General features: G+C 37.2%; 1 protein-coding gene across 2 annotated transcripts in view; it reads right to left on the bottom strand.

Moving 5' to 3' along the window:
• The window catches only part of bsnb (bassoon (presynaptic cytomatrix protein) b), a 94,781-nt gene that overhangs the window by 38,820 nt on the left and 37,299 nt on the right, over nt 1–18,662 (bottom strand). The window lies entirely within an intron of this gene.

Here is an 18,662-nt window from a genome sequence, read left to right as displayed (position 1 = left end):
TTCTTCATCCCTCACTATCATCTCATCATGTCTCAGCATCCATCTCTCATTTCTTCCTTCACTGCTCTCCAGGCCTGATGAGGAGATATGCAGGGCTGGCTGGGAGATGGGAGCCAATGTGACTGGGGGATATTTTGAAATGACCAATCACTTTCGAGTAGATTTACATCAGCCAATCAGCTCAGGCAAGACTTAATTCAGGAAGACATTATGAGTCAGAAGAGCATTCATTTGACTGTTCATCTGAATATATTGACGCAACACTGTGTCTATGTGTGTCTCTGAGCTAAAAGTGGAGACCCTTTTTAATTAATGGGTTTGGCTAGACTCCTTAATCAAGTGAAGACAAATCTTTTTGCAACACCGTACAAAGACATTCAAGAGAACAGTTTGGATTTTTTCCTCCATGATGGCAATGTCCCTGTGCCTAAAGTGAGTTCCATATTTGAACTTATACCAAGGGGCTGTTGAATGCTTGAATCTGATTGGTTGAAGAACATTCTAAGGTGTGCAATTATTTTCAAGGAAACGCACGGCTAAAGTAGTTCCAGGCAGTTCTTGACCGCATTACAGTTCCATATCACTTCACCAAATGATTTCAATTATTTCAAAGGTCCTTACAGCCTATAACAGCAAAAGAACCAAAACCCTCAATGACACTTACGAAGCAAAAATCAATATAGTAAACAATAGGATAAAAACTACAAATTATTTCCAAGATTTTTTTGGCACAAAATTACTGTATTATTAATAAATACAAATAGAACTAAGTTAAAGGTGCAGTAAGCGATTTCTGAGAAACGCTGTTGAAAGTGGATCAGCCCGAGCACCAAAACGCACTTGTAGCCAATCGGCAGTGTATACACTCATTAGGGGGGAGGTGCCTGTGTTGCATAGCGTGTTTGTGAATTTGGGGGCGGAGCTATCAAGGTAAGGGTGTGATCCTTTTGGGTAGGGGCGTGTTTGTTTTGGTGATTTGAAATATCAACAGCGTTTCTCAGAAATCGCTTACTGCCCCTTTAATATATAGTAATAGTTAATGGCCGAAAAATAAGGCCTTTTGTGGCTCGTTCACAGTGAAAAGACAGATAGGCAAGTCTAGAAGTCTAGATACAAAAAAAGATAAATTAACTTGGCTAGATCATAAAGTGTCCAACATTAGCTGACTTTTAAAGACTGAAGTGCCCTGGCCTACATGATTAAGGCTATAAAAGAAGAACAATGCCGTCATTTAATTATGAACCTTCCTGTCCACTGAGTCACATCTTTTCTAGCACCTGTGAGAGGAGACCAATTAAATCAATCAATCAACGCAGGCCAGCCAATCAGGGCTATCGCACACAGGAAGGAGGCCGGACGAGATGGAAATTCTGCGGTCAGATTCATCTGTGTAAAACGTATCCAGTCTGAGACAGGCATCGACCCCTTCAGAAGCATTAGTCTGATGAATAGAGCCGTCTGCATAACACAACAGCAATCTAGTCCGGAGACAAATGGTTTTTGACCTCTGCCGACACTCACGGATTCAGAACTCACAAAAAATTCAGAGGCCATGTTTGCTAGTTTTAGCATAACATGCTAACGGCGTTCAAAATAAAGAGAATTTAAATAATTCCTGTGTCATTTTAGCTCAAAACTAAAACCAGGTGAACTGTGTGACTTTTACTGTGCGAGAGACAATTTGAGAATCGTAAAGATTTGGTTACACTTTACAACAAGGTTAATGTTAATTTTCAAATATACTATTGTTCTGTTAACTCATGTTTTTTCATTATACATTAATGTTAATAAATTAATTAATAAATGTCTATTTTTAACTCACACTGGGAAAAAAATTATATATATATATATATATATATATATATATATATATATATATATATATGTATATATATATATATATATATATATATATATATATATATATATATATATAAGCAGTTCCTATTTATTTAAACAAACATATATGTACCAAGACTGGATTTTTATTCAATCAAAAATACAGTAAAAACAGTAATAGCCTACTGTGAAATATTATTACAATAATATATATTTAAAATGTAATTTATTCCTGTGATCAAAGCTGAATTTTCAGCATCATTACTCCAGTCTTCAGTGTCACATGATAACATGTCTATAAAAGCTACTAAAACGTCCTAATTGTCCTGGCTTAATCTAAGCCCTGTCTGTGAAACCAGGCCTAAAACTTGGATTTCTAAGCTTTCAGGACTGTTTACCGCTACACTGGTGCCACAGAATTCCCAGAATAACTCAGCAGAAAGAACAAAAGGGAAGACGGTAATCTGAAGTGACATATCCCGCCTCCATTCGGGAGAAATTGGGTGACTTGATCAAGGATCTCATATCGAAAGCAGTGATAAACTCGTTAAATGTTAACGATTTAGGGACGAGCGCCGCTGAACCTCCCTATCAATATTTTATCGGCCTGCCTTGCAGAATCAAGCTCTTTAATCACAAAGCGGAGGTGGGGTTCTTTCTTGCCAAAAGCGCATTCACAAATTTGCAGTCCGCAGCAAGACTCCAGCAGACACAATCACTCGGCTTGAGCTCCAAATACCATCAGTTTCAAGAACCCCTGGTTTTGCAGCGATCAAATTCCAGACTTGATTTTACGGTGACCTCAACATCTATTCTTCACTGTACAAAGTTATTGTTCCCTTTATGTCCAGTGTATATTTACTTCATTGCCTTCTGCCTTTCAGTTGGCCTCACTTAATCACATTTTGTGAAGCAGTGCTACTCTAATAAACAACCTTTAGACAGGCTGTTACTCTACCAGCCCACGAAATCACAGCGCTTCTGACATGAGGCCTGAAATGCTTCAAATAATTGAGTCGCCACAGTGACTGAACAGGCAGATATAGAGAAATGTAACTGCAAATGAGATTACACAGCAAAAACCCGATGGTCAGTAAGGATGCCGTCATGTGTGAATGTGCGAGTGGTGTACGTGCTAAACGAATCTCTGTGTGCCCATAAATAAATAAGGGAATCTTAGAGTTAGCATGAAATGGCTTTTGCAACCAATGTTATTTTAGAAATCTGACATATTTCAGAGTCAAACTTACAAAAAAATTGTAGGCTAAATCGTGCGCACGATTTACTAAGTCTTTCCCTAAATTTAAAAATCGTACGCAAGATTTACTATTTCATTCCCTTGATTTGCTATATCGTGCGCATGATTTATAAATCGAGGGAACAATTAGTAAATCGAGGAAACGAAATAGTAAATCGTACACATGATTTAACCAACTATTTTTTTTCCTGCACGTCAAGTGCAGGGCTCCGTACAAACAGGATATTCCAACGCAATCTCACGACCAATTCGTACGAATTCGTACGAGGTGGCAAAGTCGTACGAATTCGTACGATTTGTCTAAACCTCAGTGATGTGTAGGTTTAGGGGCAGGGTCAGGGGTAGGTCATACATACGAATTCATACAAATTGGGCAACTCGTAAAATATGTATGATTTAGCAAAAATCTTACGAATTTGTACGGGTGGGTCGTATAAATTCGTACAAATTAGCCACCTCGTAAAATACGTACGAATTGCCGTGAGATTGGGTACGATATTCAACTAGACGGAAAAAAATGTAGGGTGGAGATTAATTTTAACTAAGGATGCATGATCATGATTTTTCATGGCCGATTCAGTTTGTCCATTTTCACAAATGGGCCGATTCCGATACCAGTTGCCGATTTTTTTTTTTCTTTGATTAAGCAAATTTATTTGTTGTTTATTTGCCCTATTGGTGTCATGATTCTACCATCTTGTTCTTGGTTTTCTCTCGTCTTGCGGCAGAATCATGACAGGCCCTTGTTTTCATGTGCAGCACATGGCCATTTGTTTGGCCATGTGCTTGCGTTGTCTCGTCATGTAACCCCGCCCCCTTGTTACCCTTGGTTAGTCATTATTGTTTCATCTGTCACCTGCTGTCTTCATTAGTTTCTCCCTATTTAATCCCCTTGTGTTTGCTGTCCTGTGTCGGTTCATTGTTAAACCTGCTATGGTGTTACATGTTATCTGCTATCCTTCATTGTGAGACTTTGCTCATTCCTGTGAGTACCCTGTCAAGAGTGTCATCAAGAGAAAGTTCTGTTTCTGTATTCGCTATTTGTTTGTAGTCAAGTTATGTCAAGTCACAGTCTAGATTAGTCACTCCTTGTCCTGTCTAGTCTTGTTTTGCCCCCTCGTGGGCTTTGTTTTCCCTTTTATTTGTATATAATAAACCTTGTGTGTCCTGCAAACTGTCTGCGATTGGGTTCAACCTCATAACAATTGGTACAATATTTCCTCTGCTGGCACTTCTGTACTCTGCTTTTATCTTTATGTTCATATTCAGCGTTTCCAGTCTCTGGACTGTGTTAACGTCTTGTTTACAGACTTCGTAATATTTCCACACAAAAGAAACTTTTGTAAATTATTGGAATGCAGTTTGTTGTCAAGTCTGGAAAAGAGATTGGCCAGAAACTAACAAACAAAAAAACAGCCAATCGCCGATCTTGTGTTTGAAGCAAAAAACGGTCAGCTCCAATCAAAAGCCGGTCGACTGGTACACCTCTAATTTGATCAATTAATCTGAATTATTCAAAACTTTTGACCATTAGTGTGTGTGTTTTTTTTTTTATATCTGTGGCTTATACGAAAACCTCAGTTCTTGAAAAACAGCTGAAAGCATCATCACTGCAACATTCATGTTCTGTGGGCATCGTGAGGGAAAGCATGGCTGCTGTGGATCTGACAGAATCGTAGTGAGGATAAACCAGGATCGTAGTGAAGATAAACCAGGATTGCGGAGGTTTAGAAGCAGTCTTAGCGCTAACCCACATATCATGCTCCTTGAATGGGAATTGGGAACAACAGAGCTTGATGAAACGTGTTAGCATGATTTGCTAACAGTGATGTAACGTAAAGATACGATAAACCAGTGCTGCCTCCAATAGACTCCCCGTTGTTTCACTGATCTACGGCTGTCCTAAATCAAGCTATTTAAGCTAGTTAATAGGCCTTTGTGAATGCATTTAAAAAAGTTTTCGTCTGTAACCATTTACAAATTCGGCACGTGCATGATGCCTATAGTTGTCAAATCTGTTCAGATTTTGAAAGTCATGTAGGGCCTAGTTAATTAATTCCAGCCTAAAAGATTTTTACTCCAGAACTACATGTACAGAATACAGAAAATGTCTCACATTAAGCCACCAAAATGAAAATGAGGAACAAAATCACATTAAGTCTTCACGTTCTTCAGACAAGTGACACAATGACCTGCACTTTTTGCCACAAATTTAAAGATATAAACTAGCTAAATAACTGCAATTTCAAATGGATAAAGATATATTTCTATGAATTTAAGTGGTGGTCCTGTAGGATGTAAGTCAATGTATAAATATAGTAAACATAAAAAAAAATTTTTTAAAAATTTAAACGCAAAGTAATAAAGTATAAATAAAGTCTAAAGTTTATAGCCAAACACAGAAAATCTTCATGAATTTAGGCAACAGTCCTGTTGGTTTTAACAATGTTTTTAAATATATATATACTTCATACTTTTATTTAGAAAGGATGCATTAAATTGACCAAAATTAAATAGTACATGTACAGTATAATGTTACAAAAGATTTCTATTTTAAATAAATTCTGAACTTTCTTTTCATCAAAAATTGTATCTTGAGCATCAAATCAGCATATTAGAATGATTTCTGAAGGATCATGTGACACTGAAGCCTGGAGTAATGATGCTTTGCCATCACAGGAATACATTTGAATCAAATACAAAATGGTTATTGTAATAATATTTCACAATATTACGGTTTATACTGTTTTTTTCTGATCAAATAAGAGATGTCTTTCAAACATAAAAAAAAAAGAAACTCACTGACCTCAAACTTTTGAACTTTTGAATGTAATTTCTTTAATTTAAAAAGGAATGGCATGCTCAAAACAATAAAACAATTAAGTACAGAAAAGAAAGTGGAGAACGAAAATGGTTCCAATTTCATACAGATAAAAATCCAGTGTGTAATGGCCTGAAAATTTTGTCCACTCATCTGCTGTTGGAAGCTCTGGCAAAAAGTAAATTTTCGACCCTAGGGCAAACACACACACACACACACACACACACACACACCACCAGCCGGCCATGATTAGCACTGAAAGAGCAGCCACACAGGTGCGGGGCCAGTGCAGTGCCGAAACATCATCTCGACCCGCTCTGCCAAGAGTTGTTACCAATTCAATCAACATGTCAACAAACAAGTAGCCTCCCAGGAGAAAGAGAGTGACAGAGAGAGAGCCAGACACTGGGGCAGAAGGATACTGTCTCTACAAGTAGGAAGAGTGCAGCACACAAAATGGAAAATGAAAAACCATTTTGACAGAGACGGCGAGAATCTGTTGGTTAATCAGCTAAAATAATCACAAGATGCCAAAACTTGAGTCAAAAAGTATGCAAATGCCACTTTTTTTGTATTATGTTCCTGCTATTCTGAAACCTCAACACACAATCACCCCAGTTTTATTGTGAGGCTTCCATGGTTTCCGCTCACACCTCGTTCTCATTATGCAATCGCCCACCTGTCAGATGCAACATCTTGTTAGAGTCACTGAAAATCCTGATCACTCAGTATGTGGGTTTATGCATTTCCATGTTTTGGCCTTTAACAGTCATCTGTTTATTATTTTGATGAATACATCTAATCCGTTGCACTTATTTAACGGATTTGCTCACTATTAGAACATATGCCTGCATAAATGTTGATTATAATTACATTTAATTAAACTTTGCAAATGGATCCATGTCAAATCCAACAGCCAGACTTGACATATTAATCATAGATTGGGTAGCACTTCATAACTCTTATATATTATATAATGCTTGACTGACCAGCAGTTCTTGTGAAATCGTGACTTTTAGTTATCTCTGCATATTAAGCTGGGACAGGAACAATTTTAATATTGAAAAGAATGACACACATCACCTAACTAATATAATGTGACTGAATTATATTGCTCTCAAGGTAGAAAAATAATAGTTTTAAAGATTGACGTAAAATGATAGTTAGGAAATGTATAGATGGAGAGGAAAAATGGATAGAAAGTGATAGAGAGGTCCAGACAAAATCTGCAGGCTTTCTTTGAATTTTCTGCACTTTACTTTTAAGTAAGCTTGGCTGAGAGTACTACAGTATATTCATCATATTCTGGCTGAAATAAAATGAAACTAGCCAAAATATTTCAAAAGTGCTCCAATTCTGAGGAAATCTGGCCAGCTTTCTGAGTTCTGCAGAAAAAGGGATACAAAAGATCATCAATCATATTAAATATGCAAATATATGCAAAAAAAGAACCAATTGCAATCAAGTATGTAAATATTGTTAGCTTTAACCATCAAGCATTCTAACAATGCAAGTCAAAGGAAGATTTCTAAGTCTACGCTCATAAAGACTGAATTAGAGTGCTGCAGGGATGACATATTTTTGTAGGCCAAAACCCAGAAACGAGTTAGCATTTCAGCACTTCTGGTTCCATCGTCTCGAAGTCAATGGGTTTTTTGAATGGGGTTTTTTGTTAAATGCCTGAAATAAAGTCTGTGGTGAACACAAGCTCAAGATATTTTCACATTTTACTCTACAACATAAAATACAACAGTAATGTGATTTTATTCAAGCTTTTACTTGTCTTGAAAAAGGCAGTCGCTAACAAGTGGCTAAATGGGACTAGAGAGGCTGTCAGGGACATTAAACCTCATCAGCCGAACAGGGAAACTCATCAGAATCATGAACTTTTGTTGGTCACAGAGCTTATTTTCTGCAATAATCCGAAGCCAATGGAAAAATCCTTTTGGGTTTTTGTCGAGGGAACCAGGGTGATGCGAACTTACGGGTTGGCCTACAAAAATACATCATCACTGCAGCACTCTCTATGGTTGCGTAAGAAAACAGAGCAATTCATTGCAGAAAATTCTGAAGGAGAAAAATAAGATGCATTTATTTAAATTCCTGAATTTATGCTGCCTTCCAACCACTGCTGTTTAATCATAAAACTTATTATAAAGTGCTCCTACTGACAAAAATAAATGGAACGCAGGAAGTTATCAAGCTACCATCCAGTCAACGAGCCAAATCAATGTGAGCAGTGACACTACAAATCACCATTCTATTCAATTCTCTTCTCTTGTGTTGTACTCAGCTAATCCTATTGGATCCCCTGAGGTCACTTATCAAGTTTGCAAGCCCCGAGGGCCGATCCAATCACTCTACATACTTTCATCCTCTTGCTTACAAAAGGGTATCAGAAAACGGACACAAATCTCTCCAGCTACAAACAGGTATGTATAAATATGTGCAGGTCTGTGAGTATATTTGTAATGTGTATTACGTATGTCTGGTGTTGCACCCTGTGATATTTTGCCTGGCTTACACTCGCACAGGGGCCATCTGGTCCGAGTTGGCTCTCCTGCAATGCAACAACTGATCCATGCCAAATGGGAGCGTCATGGCTTGTAAGAACGCCATAGACCAGTATGGCACAGTACGCTGAAACATACACATACATGCATGCATTGTCCCTGAGTCAGCTATCATGCCAAAGGACAGTTTTGAGGGACCAAAAGCAACAAATTAGCAGCAACAAACTGTCATGTAGCTAAAAGCTATCATGCTTACAGCATACTAAAATACCACTTGCACTACCTTTGCTGAAACTACACAGCAATACCTGAAGAGCAATTCACAGAAACAGGCCAATGCACACACAAAACTCTCCCACATTTGTCCATATAGATGTTAACACAGGCCCAACGCTGCAGGGTAAATGAAGATTTTTTTTTAAAGCCTGGTTAAGGGGCAGAAATGACGTAAAGAGGCCTGTATATGTAAAACAGCAAGGGTGAGAGAGACTTCATGCTGGAGTGGCAGATTTGGCCTCGGTGTTGCAGACTCATGTTCACAGGGAGCCTTATAATATTGCCGCAATTAACTTAAATGGCCAACCTTAGACATCATGTTTGCACCAAAGTGGTTAAAATTTCGTTTTTCATGATTATTTTCCACCCCCTCTCTCTCTCTGAACATTATGATTAAACGTACAGTACCAAATGATGTCTGTTTTGATTGGTTACATTTTTGCATGTGAAATGCATAATACCATCCCGGCCAAGTTGCTGAAAACTGAACATGCACAGGGTCATATTTTAATGAGCTCAGGGTTGTGACATCCTAATCATAAAGATTTCTAATTTGCATTAAATGTGTCTCCAACACGATAAGACAGAGATCTGAGAGCACTCATCTGTTCTTATGAGCGCATTTATCTAATAAGCACATTCCGTGGAACACAAAAGATTGTATTTTCAAGACTGTTTCAACTGTTTTTATCCATAAAATGAAGTTCAGTGGGCTCCAAATCAACATTGGACCATATTGACTTATTACAAAGCAAAGCAAAGATCCCTATTTAAAAAACCTTCATGGTTATGATGTCACGTGACCACCTATATTTACATATCAGCGCTTTTTTTCATCAACTTGACACAGGGAGGATTGTACACTATGGTATTATAAGAGTTTGTCCAAAGATGTCATTTACATAAAGAATTCTTTAAGGTAAAGCAACAAAAACAGCCTGTTTAATAAGGATCACAGAGAGAGTGGAAAAAATTGTAATGTAAAATAAAAGTACAACTGTAATGAGAAAAGAGCCAGTGAAAAGAGCTAGAGAATTCTATTAAATGGCACTTTTAAAGCACAAAAGAGTTTCCCTTAGACATCTAGAAAACACTGAAATTTCTTTCTTTTTTTTTTAAAGCAAATTATCCAGTTCAAGTGTATTTTGCTGACTGAGCACTTAAGACACTCTGGTTTTATTATCACCAGCTGTTAGATACCATTCATCTTTAGATATACTAGAGTGATCAGAATCATTTAAGATTAAAAGACCTGCCATTTTGTGTGCTTAGCTACGACACTGCAAAACGAGAGAAGCACAGCAACCAGGCGTCCTTCTTGAGAATGTTAGGCTCAAAATATCCGGGGCGTCTTGAGAGTCACGATTCCCTGAGGGAGTCGACTCCATGAGGTGCAAATTGGTGTGAAATCTCCGGCGGTTATTATACGAGAGATTATGACTGCACATCTCATGATGTCACATCATTGCGGGGTTTAAATGATGGGGATTCCGCCACTCAAGTACAACAAGTCCAGTTGCTTTGGATTAGGATTAAATTCAACCAGACTCATTAATATGCGCCGCACATGACGAGCTGTCTGTCAGAGTTTCACACACTAGCTAAGCTCTTCTGAGGGAGATTTACTGCGGAAACACAGCAGATGAGAGAAGAAGAAGGGTTTGGGGGATATTTTATTGATCTACACTTTATTTAAAGGTCAAGAATGTCACTTTTTGATGTTAAAATTCTTTCTCAGAGGAGTCCTAGCCAAGTTTATTGTACAGAGACTTACTAGCAGTCCGACATGTCAAATTCTGGCTCAACCAATGGGGGGCAGGACTGCTGTTCTGTGAATAACGGAAGACAGAAGGTTCACATCTTTAACTTAATGGTAAAAATATGGGCTGGTAATCAAAAGGTTGCAGCAGGTTTGAACCCACAAATGTTGATCCATACGCTATCGGGCGTATATGCGCTCAAGCAACTAAACCAGGGGATTGTCAATGTAATAAGCTAACGTAAGAAGCTTTAAATTATTTAAATGCATCTGCTAAATTACTACTTATACAATTATAATATCTTAAATCTATCTTTCTGACTGCTTCAATCTATGAATTTAGCTCTGAGTCTGGACATGTTATAGAATCATATTTTTCTGGTGCAATTCTTAGTTGGTTTGTATAATGTCGGATGAAATCTTCACTGCCTATCTGTAAAACACTCTCAGGACTACAAGCTCATATTTGCACACTGACATCTCACTTAAATCCACTGGGAAGACATCTATTTTGAATCTGTTTTGGTGAATGGCTTCTTGTGCTGGATTTTTTTTTTAGAAAGTATATAAAAATATATGTTGTTAGTTTTCTAAACAGCAGCCATTATTTTCTGTGAACAATGTAACCTTGATTCTTATACTGGGCCATATATCATATACATTCCACTAATGTGACATGCTTAAAAAAAGCAACACATCAAATCTGATGACACTGGCCATGTGTTTTAAATGAAAATCCCTGACATAGGTGAAACATCATATCCCCTGGATGCAAGCACACACACACACACACACACACACACACGCTGACTCTCTCACAGGCCTTGTTTGACACATGGATTCAAACTTTCTCTCTGCCTCTCATATCATGCACTATTTATAATGTGCTCTCCCTTTCTGAATTATTGATAGGCCATACCTTTTATTTTTTACTCAGTAGTTCACTCACACTTTGACATATACACACACACATACATATAGAAGATGAAGGTCTTTAGGAGGTTGTAATCAGATATATGAGTATACACAGTCACACAATGCAACAGCTCAATGTTTTCTTACACAGTTTTTTTTTTTTTATAAAAGCATGCCTGGGCCATATTTCTCTGCATGTCAGAGAAAAATATAGAAATAATATTTTGCATGACAAAAAAACAAAAGCTATTTTTGGTGCATTAAGAATTTTTGCAATTGCGTGTCATTATTTACAAAACTATTAAACATTTCCCACCAAGATTTTAATAAATCCGCCCAAAATAACATACTTACATAAGTAAATAATTTTTGGGGGTATGTATATATATATATATATATATAAATTGCTAAATACAATTTCTTCATTTTGTCAGATGAAATTTGACTCTGATATGTTTATTAATATGAAACACTTCTGAATGACAACTCTCTCAATAAAGGCTTCTAACAAAACCTGTTTAACATACACAGCATGTACAAGTCCAGCCACTCAATGTAATACAAATATCTAAATCCAAACCTTTCATACTGTAAGCTTCTTGAGGATTTACTAAGAGAAAGAGCTTTAACTTTATGTGGATAAAGATCACATACATTCCTTTTGGTATTCATATGAGCATGAGGATATGCAGAAAGCTAATGCTGAAATGTACATCAGGTCTATAGAAATATGAAAATACAGATAGTCACAAATGTTATTAATCTTAAATTTGATGTGCTAAGATTTCAACTTTAATGTATATAGTCCCTCTTTTAAGACTCAAAACAAAACAGTTTCAATGCCAAAATATATATATTATTATAGTGAACATTATATATGCAAACACAATTCGTTCAGACACCATTTTCCCCCACTTCAAACACTGAGCACAGTGTAAAATAAATGATAACATCCCAAAATGACATGAGCTTCACTTTCCTCCCTCCTTCATCATGAGTAAGAACTCAAGCTCACAGCAAGCTGATGAATCACAACAACTAGCCATGATGGGAGATGCCTGGATTCATTTTTATCATTACTACTACTACTACTACTACAACACCCACCCACCAGCACATCTTATTTAAACTGGAAGTAGACACAATCCTTCACTGCATTGTATTTTAGAGCTACTTTAACCATCCTTGTTGCAGTGCAGCATCCGGAGCGCTTATATGCAGCTGTTCAGATCAGTGCCGTATGAATTTATGAGCAGCTAAAAGCTCAGACTGACTCATGGTTTCTCCGAATAATCGAGTGATCTCATACTGCCGGCACAGACGGTATCCGCAGAGCACAGTGAAAAGCCACTTGATGTTTCAGACCACAAAATTCCTGAAGTAAAGCACTACAGGCTGGAATTGGTAATAATGGAGAGATGTTAGCGTCATGTTTGAAGGAAAGGTCTGGAATGAGAATTTCAGAACACAATTGAAGCGAAACATGGCTATCACAATCAAACGCTGAAGAGAAACGATACACACACACATACACACACACACACACACACACACAAACACATTCAGCTCTAGAAGAAATAAAGGACACTGACAACGGGCTATCAAATCAACAAGAGATAGGCTAAGGGTACCAATCTTATTCTACGATATACAGAAAGGAAAAAATATATGGAAATTGAGCGTTTGGGTCACAAAAACATGTCACATTTCACTTCAAAATAAAGAAGAAAATAAATAATATTTTGCATAAAATAAGCTTCATTCTCTACATGAAGATTAAAAAAGGTCATGACATGGACTTTTTTATTTTATTTTAATATTCCTTGAGATGCACACACGCACACACATACACACACACACACACACACACACACACAAACAACAACAAATATATTTGGAAAACTATTATTTTCAACCTTCATTCTGACCCTCCGTCTGAAATGATCTGTTTTTAAGGGGCGGCTCCTTTAAGGCTTGTCAGTATGCGGCCATTATACATATAAAACCGCCATTTCAAAGCATTATGACATCATTTGCTTATGGTTTGTGTCCAGTACATCTTTCAACAAAAGTTTATTTGCGAACTCCATTACACTGTGCCTCTTTTACAAAACAAAATGCTCCAAACAAACATATAATCCTCCGACGCGATCCGGGAAGCCATTAAAATAAACCATCCACTAGTTTCTGACATTCCTTCACTCTTCCATTTGTCCTGTTGTCGGCAGACTCAAGTGTGTGGAGTACGTCAGAAACTGAACACACATCTGTATACTGTATCCAGTGTAGACAGCGCCACTGATTATAATAGGTTCTATTTGCTTTTTATGCAATGCTACACTTACATCCAGTGCAGCAAATGTCAGCAGTTGAGCGACTCAATGCCAGTGGGCGGAGCCTAAGGTGTGATGATGTAAAACTATTCGTCGATTTCTTGCTCTGGAGGCAGTCATAAATGCATTGTTTGTAATGAGGAGGACATTTTAGCTATGAAATTTGCAGGATGTTTTAACTGTACAAAAACTTCTTATATGTCAAGACAAATTCGATTTTTTTTTTTGCAATGTGAAATTTAAAAAAAATTACTCTAATACAATTATTTTTATATGTAATATTGTTTAATATTATATTCAATATTTATAATATGTTTATCATGTATTTAAAACAATTTATTTTTATATAAATATTTTAATTTTAATAATTAGCTATTTTTCCACATTACAATAATTGTGATTCGGGGAATAATATACTTAATTGTCATGAAAATAATGGTTCAGAAAAAAAGAAAAAAAAGCCTTACAGTATTACATTTCTAAAGTATTAAATTTTATTAATTTTTTTCTTTTGGTATTTTTGGTAAATCACCTTTTGGGAGTAAAATATGACATGTTCTTGGCAGGCTATGTAACATTGATTCAACCTTTTATTTCTGACATAATACAGAATGCCGCCCAAAAAATTTTACAAACTGCAGTGGAATTTCACGATTCATGGAACAAGTATGTCTGCTTTCTTTCTCTTGTCTCCACATGATAGCACATCCAAACAAACACGCATACGTGCACAGTCACACATCTTAAAACGGCATCTCAACCAAATGAATATGGAGCAGGGTCTACGGCGTGAGGATAAATTATGCATTATGAATATCTAGGTCTGTGATTTAAAAATACACAACACTTTTCCCCATGCAGTTGTTTTGCTCTGAAGATGACTGTGAAACGGCAAACTCAATCTAAGCTCAAACTCACCGGATCGCAAAAAAAAAATCAGCCAATTGCCACTTATGGATAAAAGAAGATTATAATATTTATCTGGCATGGAGAGCCCATAAGAGTCATTTACTGTAAATTTGTTCAAAAGATGATTCAATTACTAATTTGAGTAATCATTGCTGTGTTCCATGTTCTTTCTTCATACTGCAAAGTTTACACTGCATGCTTAAACATTTTTTTTAGAAGTATGTGAAAGTATGCAACACAGAACAATAAATCTTTTAAACGGTAGCTGGCTAATGTTGCCACATGAGCTCATCGTGCATGTTTAATTCAGTGAGGTGACATCATCTCAGATATAAATTAGTAAAAATATATTTTTGGCAGCACTACACAAATCTGAATCATGGCAAAGATAATAAAAGTGCAGCAGATTTTATGTCAGTTTATTACACTTTAAAATAAGTTATATGCCAATTATGGTGTTTTATTTAGGGTATATTTGTTGTGTTGCAGTTGCAGTCAGTGTCTGTCACCCTAATTGTGTTTCTGCCATCTAGGCCACATGCTGTTCCTATATTATTCAGACCTAGTTTTCGCTGGCTGATATAAATAAATATGTGGCAAATATGACGAGGGTTTTGCAAGGGGCCTCTAGAGGCTTCATCACACGTGTTTGAAGAGATATTTCAAAAATCGCTGTTTATTTGTTACTAAAAGATCCTTAACTAGCAAAAAAAAGTGGTATTTTAAACAAATGTATGCAGTCTTACTTAAAATTATTAGCTCATTAGCTCATAAAAAATACTTAAAATGGACTGTTTCACCTAATATTTGTGTATTCTAACTTAAAATGAGCTTTTTATCTACATCTGCCATCTTGGATGGCAATTAAATGCCTTGGATTTCAGTATTTTTGTCCCTTTTCCAAGTACTAAACAAGTCTTATCTAATGTTGTTTTGTTTCTCAAGTCAATTGATCTTGTTTTAGGGATGTTTAGATGTTTTTTGCTAAAGAACTAGACGAAAATATTGATTTAAACAATGATTTATTCTGTGTGTATTTGGCACAGCCTTCGCATCAGAATAGATCTATGCCTTAAAATGTTTTCTGTGTAGGCAGCTCACTATGTTTCAGACTAAAGTTATTCACTCCATAAATGTTACAGCATCAGTCTAGTGTGTGTGTGTGTGTGTGTGTGTGTGTGTGTGTGTGTGTGTGTGTGTGTGTGTGTGTGTGTGTGTGTGTGTGTGTGTGTGTGTGTGTGTGTGTGTGTGTGTGTGTGTGTGTGTGTGTGTGTGTGTGTGTGTGTGTGTGTGTGTGTGTGTGTGTGTGTGTGTGGAGGTGGGGACTCTTAAACAAGCCTAAAATGGTTAGCTGTACTGAAAAGAAAAAGATTTTCTTACTCAGTAATTATCTACGAACATCTAAAACTGTAAAAATCAAGATAAACTTACTTGAGCAAAATGACAAAGATTGTTTTCTGAAAAATGCTTCAAACAAGAAAAAAAACTGTCAGTGGTCTAAGAAAAATTCTGATTCAAAGGGAAAAGATTATTTTTCTTACCCATTGGCAGATATTTTTTCTTGTTTTAAGCATAAATTCGAAAAAAAAATTATACTTTAATTTTGTTAAAAAATTTTTTTTTTTTTTTTGAAAATCAGACATGTTCATTTTCCTTCAATAAATGTATCTTGATTAAAGGGATACTTCAGGATTTAGCATTAAGCTTTGTATTAGTAGAAAACCTGTAGTATTTTCGAATTACCGTGCTTTCCACCCTCATATCCCCCTGAGACGAGAGATTTATGTATTTTTTGTCTGAAAAAAATCCTCAGATGACGCAAAAATCGTCATTTTGCGTCATCGGAGGATTTTTTGGCCAGAGGCTAAAGACTACAGTCTAGGGGTAGTAGTAGGGGCTGTCCCGCATGTTTTCAACCCGCCCATAGACGGTGGGATCTCACTCACAGAATGTACACAATAGTGTCAGCCGTCTTTCTTTGGAAGCTAAGCTAGCAGGCTCTTGTTCTGTGGAGAAAGCTAAGTAGTAGGAGAAAGCTGAGTAGTAGCGGTTACCATCCTCTTTTTCCCGGACATGTCCGGCCGTCGAGATCGTCCAAAATGTCCGGGATTCGGCTTTTGCTTTCTTCAGTCGCCATTCATTGTTTACATGCACACCTTTGTTTCAATCTAACTGAATTCATTCCGATTGGTGAATCTGAATGTAGTGTTTACATGAACGCTAAACAAGTGATCGGTTGATGTGCGTTTTAACATTGCTAAGAAAATTCCCGCTCCTCCGTGAGAGATACGAGACCAGTGCGTCTTTGACTGCAGCGCGACCTGCTCATCGGTGATCACGCCACCGGCCTCGCGCCGTTCTCCCGCGCCCCTCAGCCTCGTCCTGCTCGCCACAGTAAACATAATGAATGGCGACTGTAGAACGCAAAAGCCGAACCCCGGACATTTTGGGCGATCTCGAAATCCCGGGGAGACTCACTAGTAGCTAATCCTTGTTGTTTAACTGCTGAGCTCTCTTACCGGGAGGCGTGGCTTGGGAGTGGTCTCCTAGGGCAGCGAAGCAAGTGCATTCTGGGAGTTGTTGTCTTTCATCCACATAAGCCAAAAATACATTTTCTGGCTTTTCTCAGTCTAGAAAGCTCCAAATTCAAAAATAATTTCCCATTTTAAATACACATTCATCTTTCCAGAGGTGAAGTATCCCTTTAAGAAAAAAAAGATATATGTAAAGTAAGTTAAACAAGACAAAAACTTTAAGTGCTGACCCTGGTCTGTTTTGATGGTTTTTCAGAGGTTTCAGGCATGTTTAAGCTGGAAAACAAGCTGGTTGACCAACTAGACCACCTAAAAACAAGCTTGGCCAGGCTAAGAGACCTGGAAAAGGCTGGTTTAAGCAGTGTTTTTCAGCATGGCAGGAATATGTTCAAAGATTTAGCTGCACGATCCATGAATACAAGAGCGTAGAACATAAAAGGACAGAGTAACATCAGGTAAACCTCTAATATTAGCCTTAACACGAGCATCAGTGCCACAAGGGGTCAAACTAGTCAGCAGAAAAGGTCAGATGAGACACAAGCTAAGACAAACAACAAGAAACTGCTGCCAACATCCTTTAAAGTCAACAGTAAATCCAAACTCTAAAGTAAGATAGGTGGCACATGCCCTTTCATGTTAAATGTAACCATTTATTTCCTCTTAAAATCATGGGAAAGACAACCGATGGTATTCTCTTAAGATTATCCAGCAATGACTTCACAGCTGTGTCTATGTAAAGACTGAGTGAGCTCATAAAACAATGCAACACTTCCCTGAAAGCTTGTTATTACTGCCATCATTCAATCAGGCCTGATTTGCATATTTATCCTTATGCTGTCTAGGTGTAAAACACTCCCAGCTTTTCTTTCTGTCATGACAGAACTTTCCAGCACAGCTAACAGGGCAGGGTCAACTTAGCTGGCCTCTGAATTAAGTAGCCTAAAAGCGATCAATGAGAACAATTTGCATGAGGATCGTTACTTTATTGGAAGGAAATGAAACCATCTGTGCGCTCACGGTCTGTTGACCTGAGGGGCAGTGAGCCATTTGATGGCTTTTAGCTCGACAGTAATGAACGACTTCAAAGATATCAGGACAGGTGATACAAATGTGAAAGAGTTTTCAGAAATACTCTGACTAAGGTCGCTCCTCACAGACTGAAAGAGAAAAGAAAACAGATGAAGGTCTGGAAAGACTCTCTCAATATGATGTATATCCTCATACAGATATCAATAATGTAATGAAAAATATCTGCCTTCAATTTTCAGAGATGCATTGCCGTTGTTGCGAACAACCTTTGCAACAATCAGCATCGGAGGAAATTATATCAGTAAACCTCAGTGGAGGTACAGGTCAAAAATATAAACTTATAATTTCATTATTTAAAAAAAAAAAATGCATTTCATATATCTGAAATCCTTAAAATATGAATACATCATATACTCTGACCAGAATCTCTGCATTCAAATGCAAAATGCCATTTGTGATAATCAATAGATTCCCAT

The sequence above is a fragment of the Leuciscus leuciscus genome, assembly GCF_965113295.1.
Source record: "Leuciscus leuciscus genome assembly, chromosome: 23".
In the NCBI taxonomy this organism is placed as follows: domain Eukaryota; kingdom Metazoa; phylum Chordata; class Actinopteri; order Cypriniformes; family Leuciscidae; genus Leuciscus; species Leuciscus leuciscus.
This window is presented reverse-complemented; position numbering and strand designations above follow the sequence as displayed.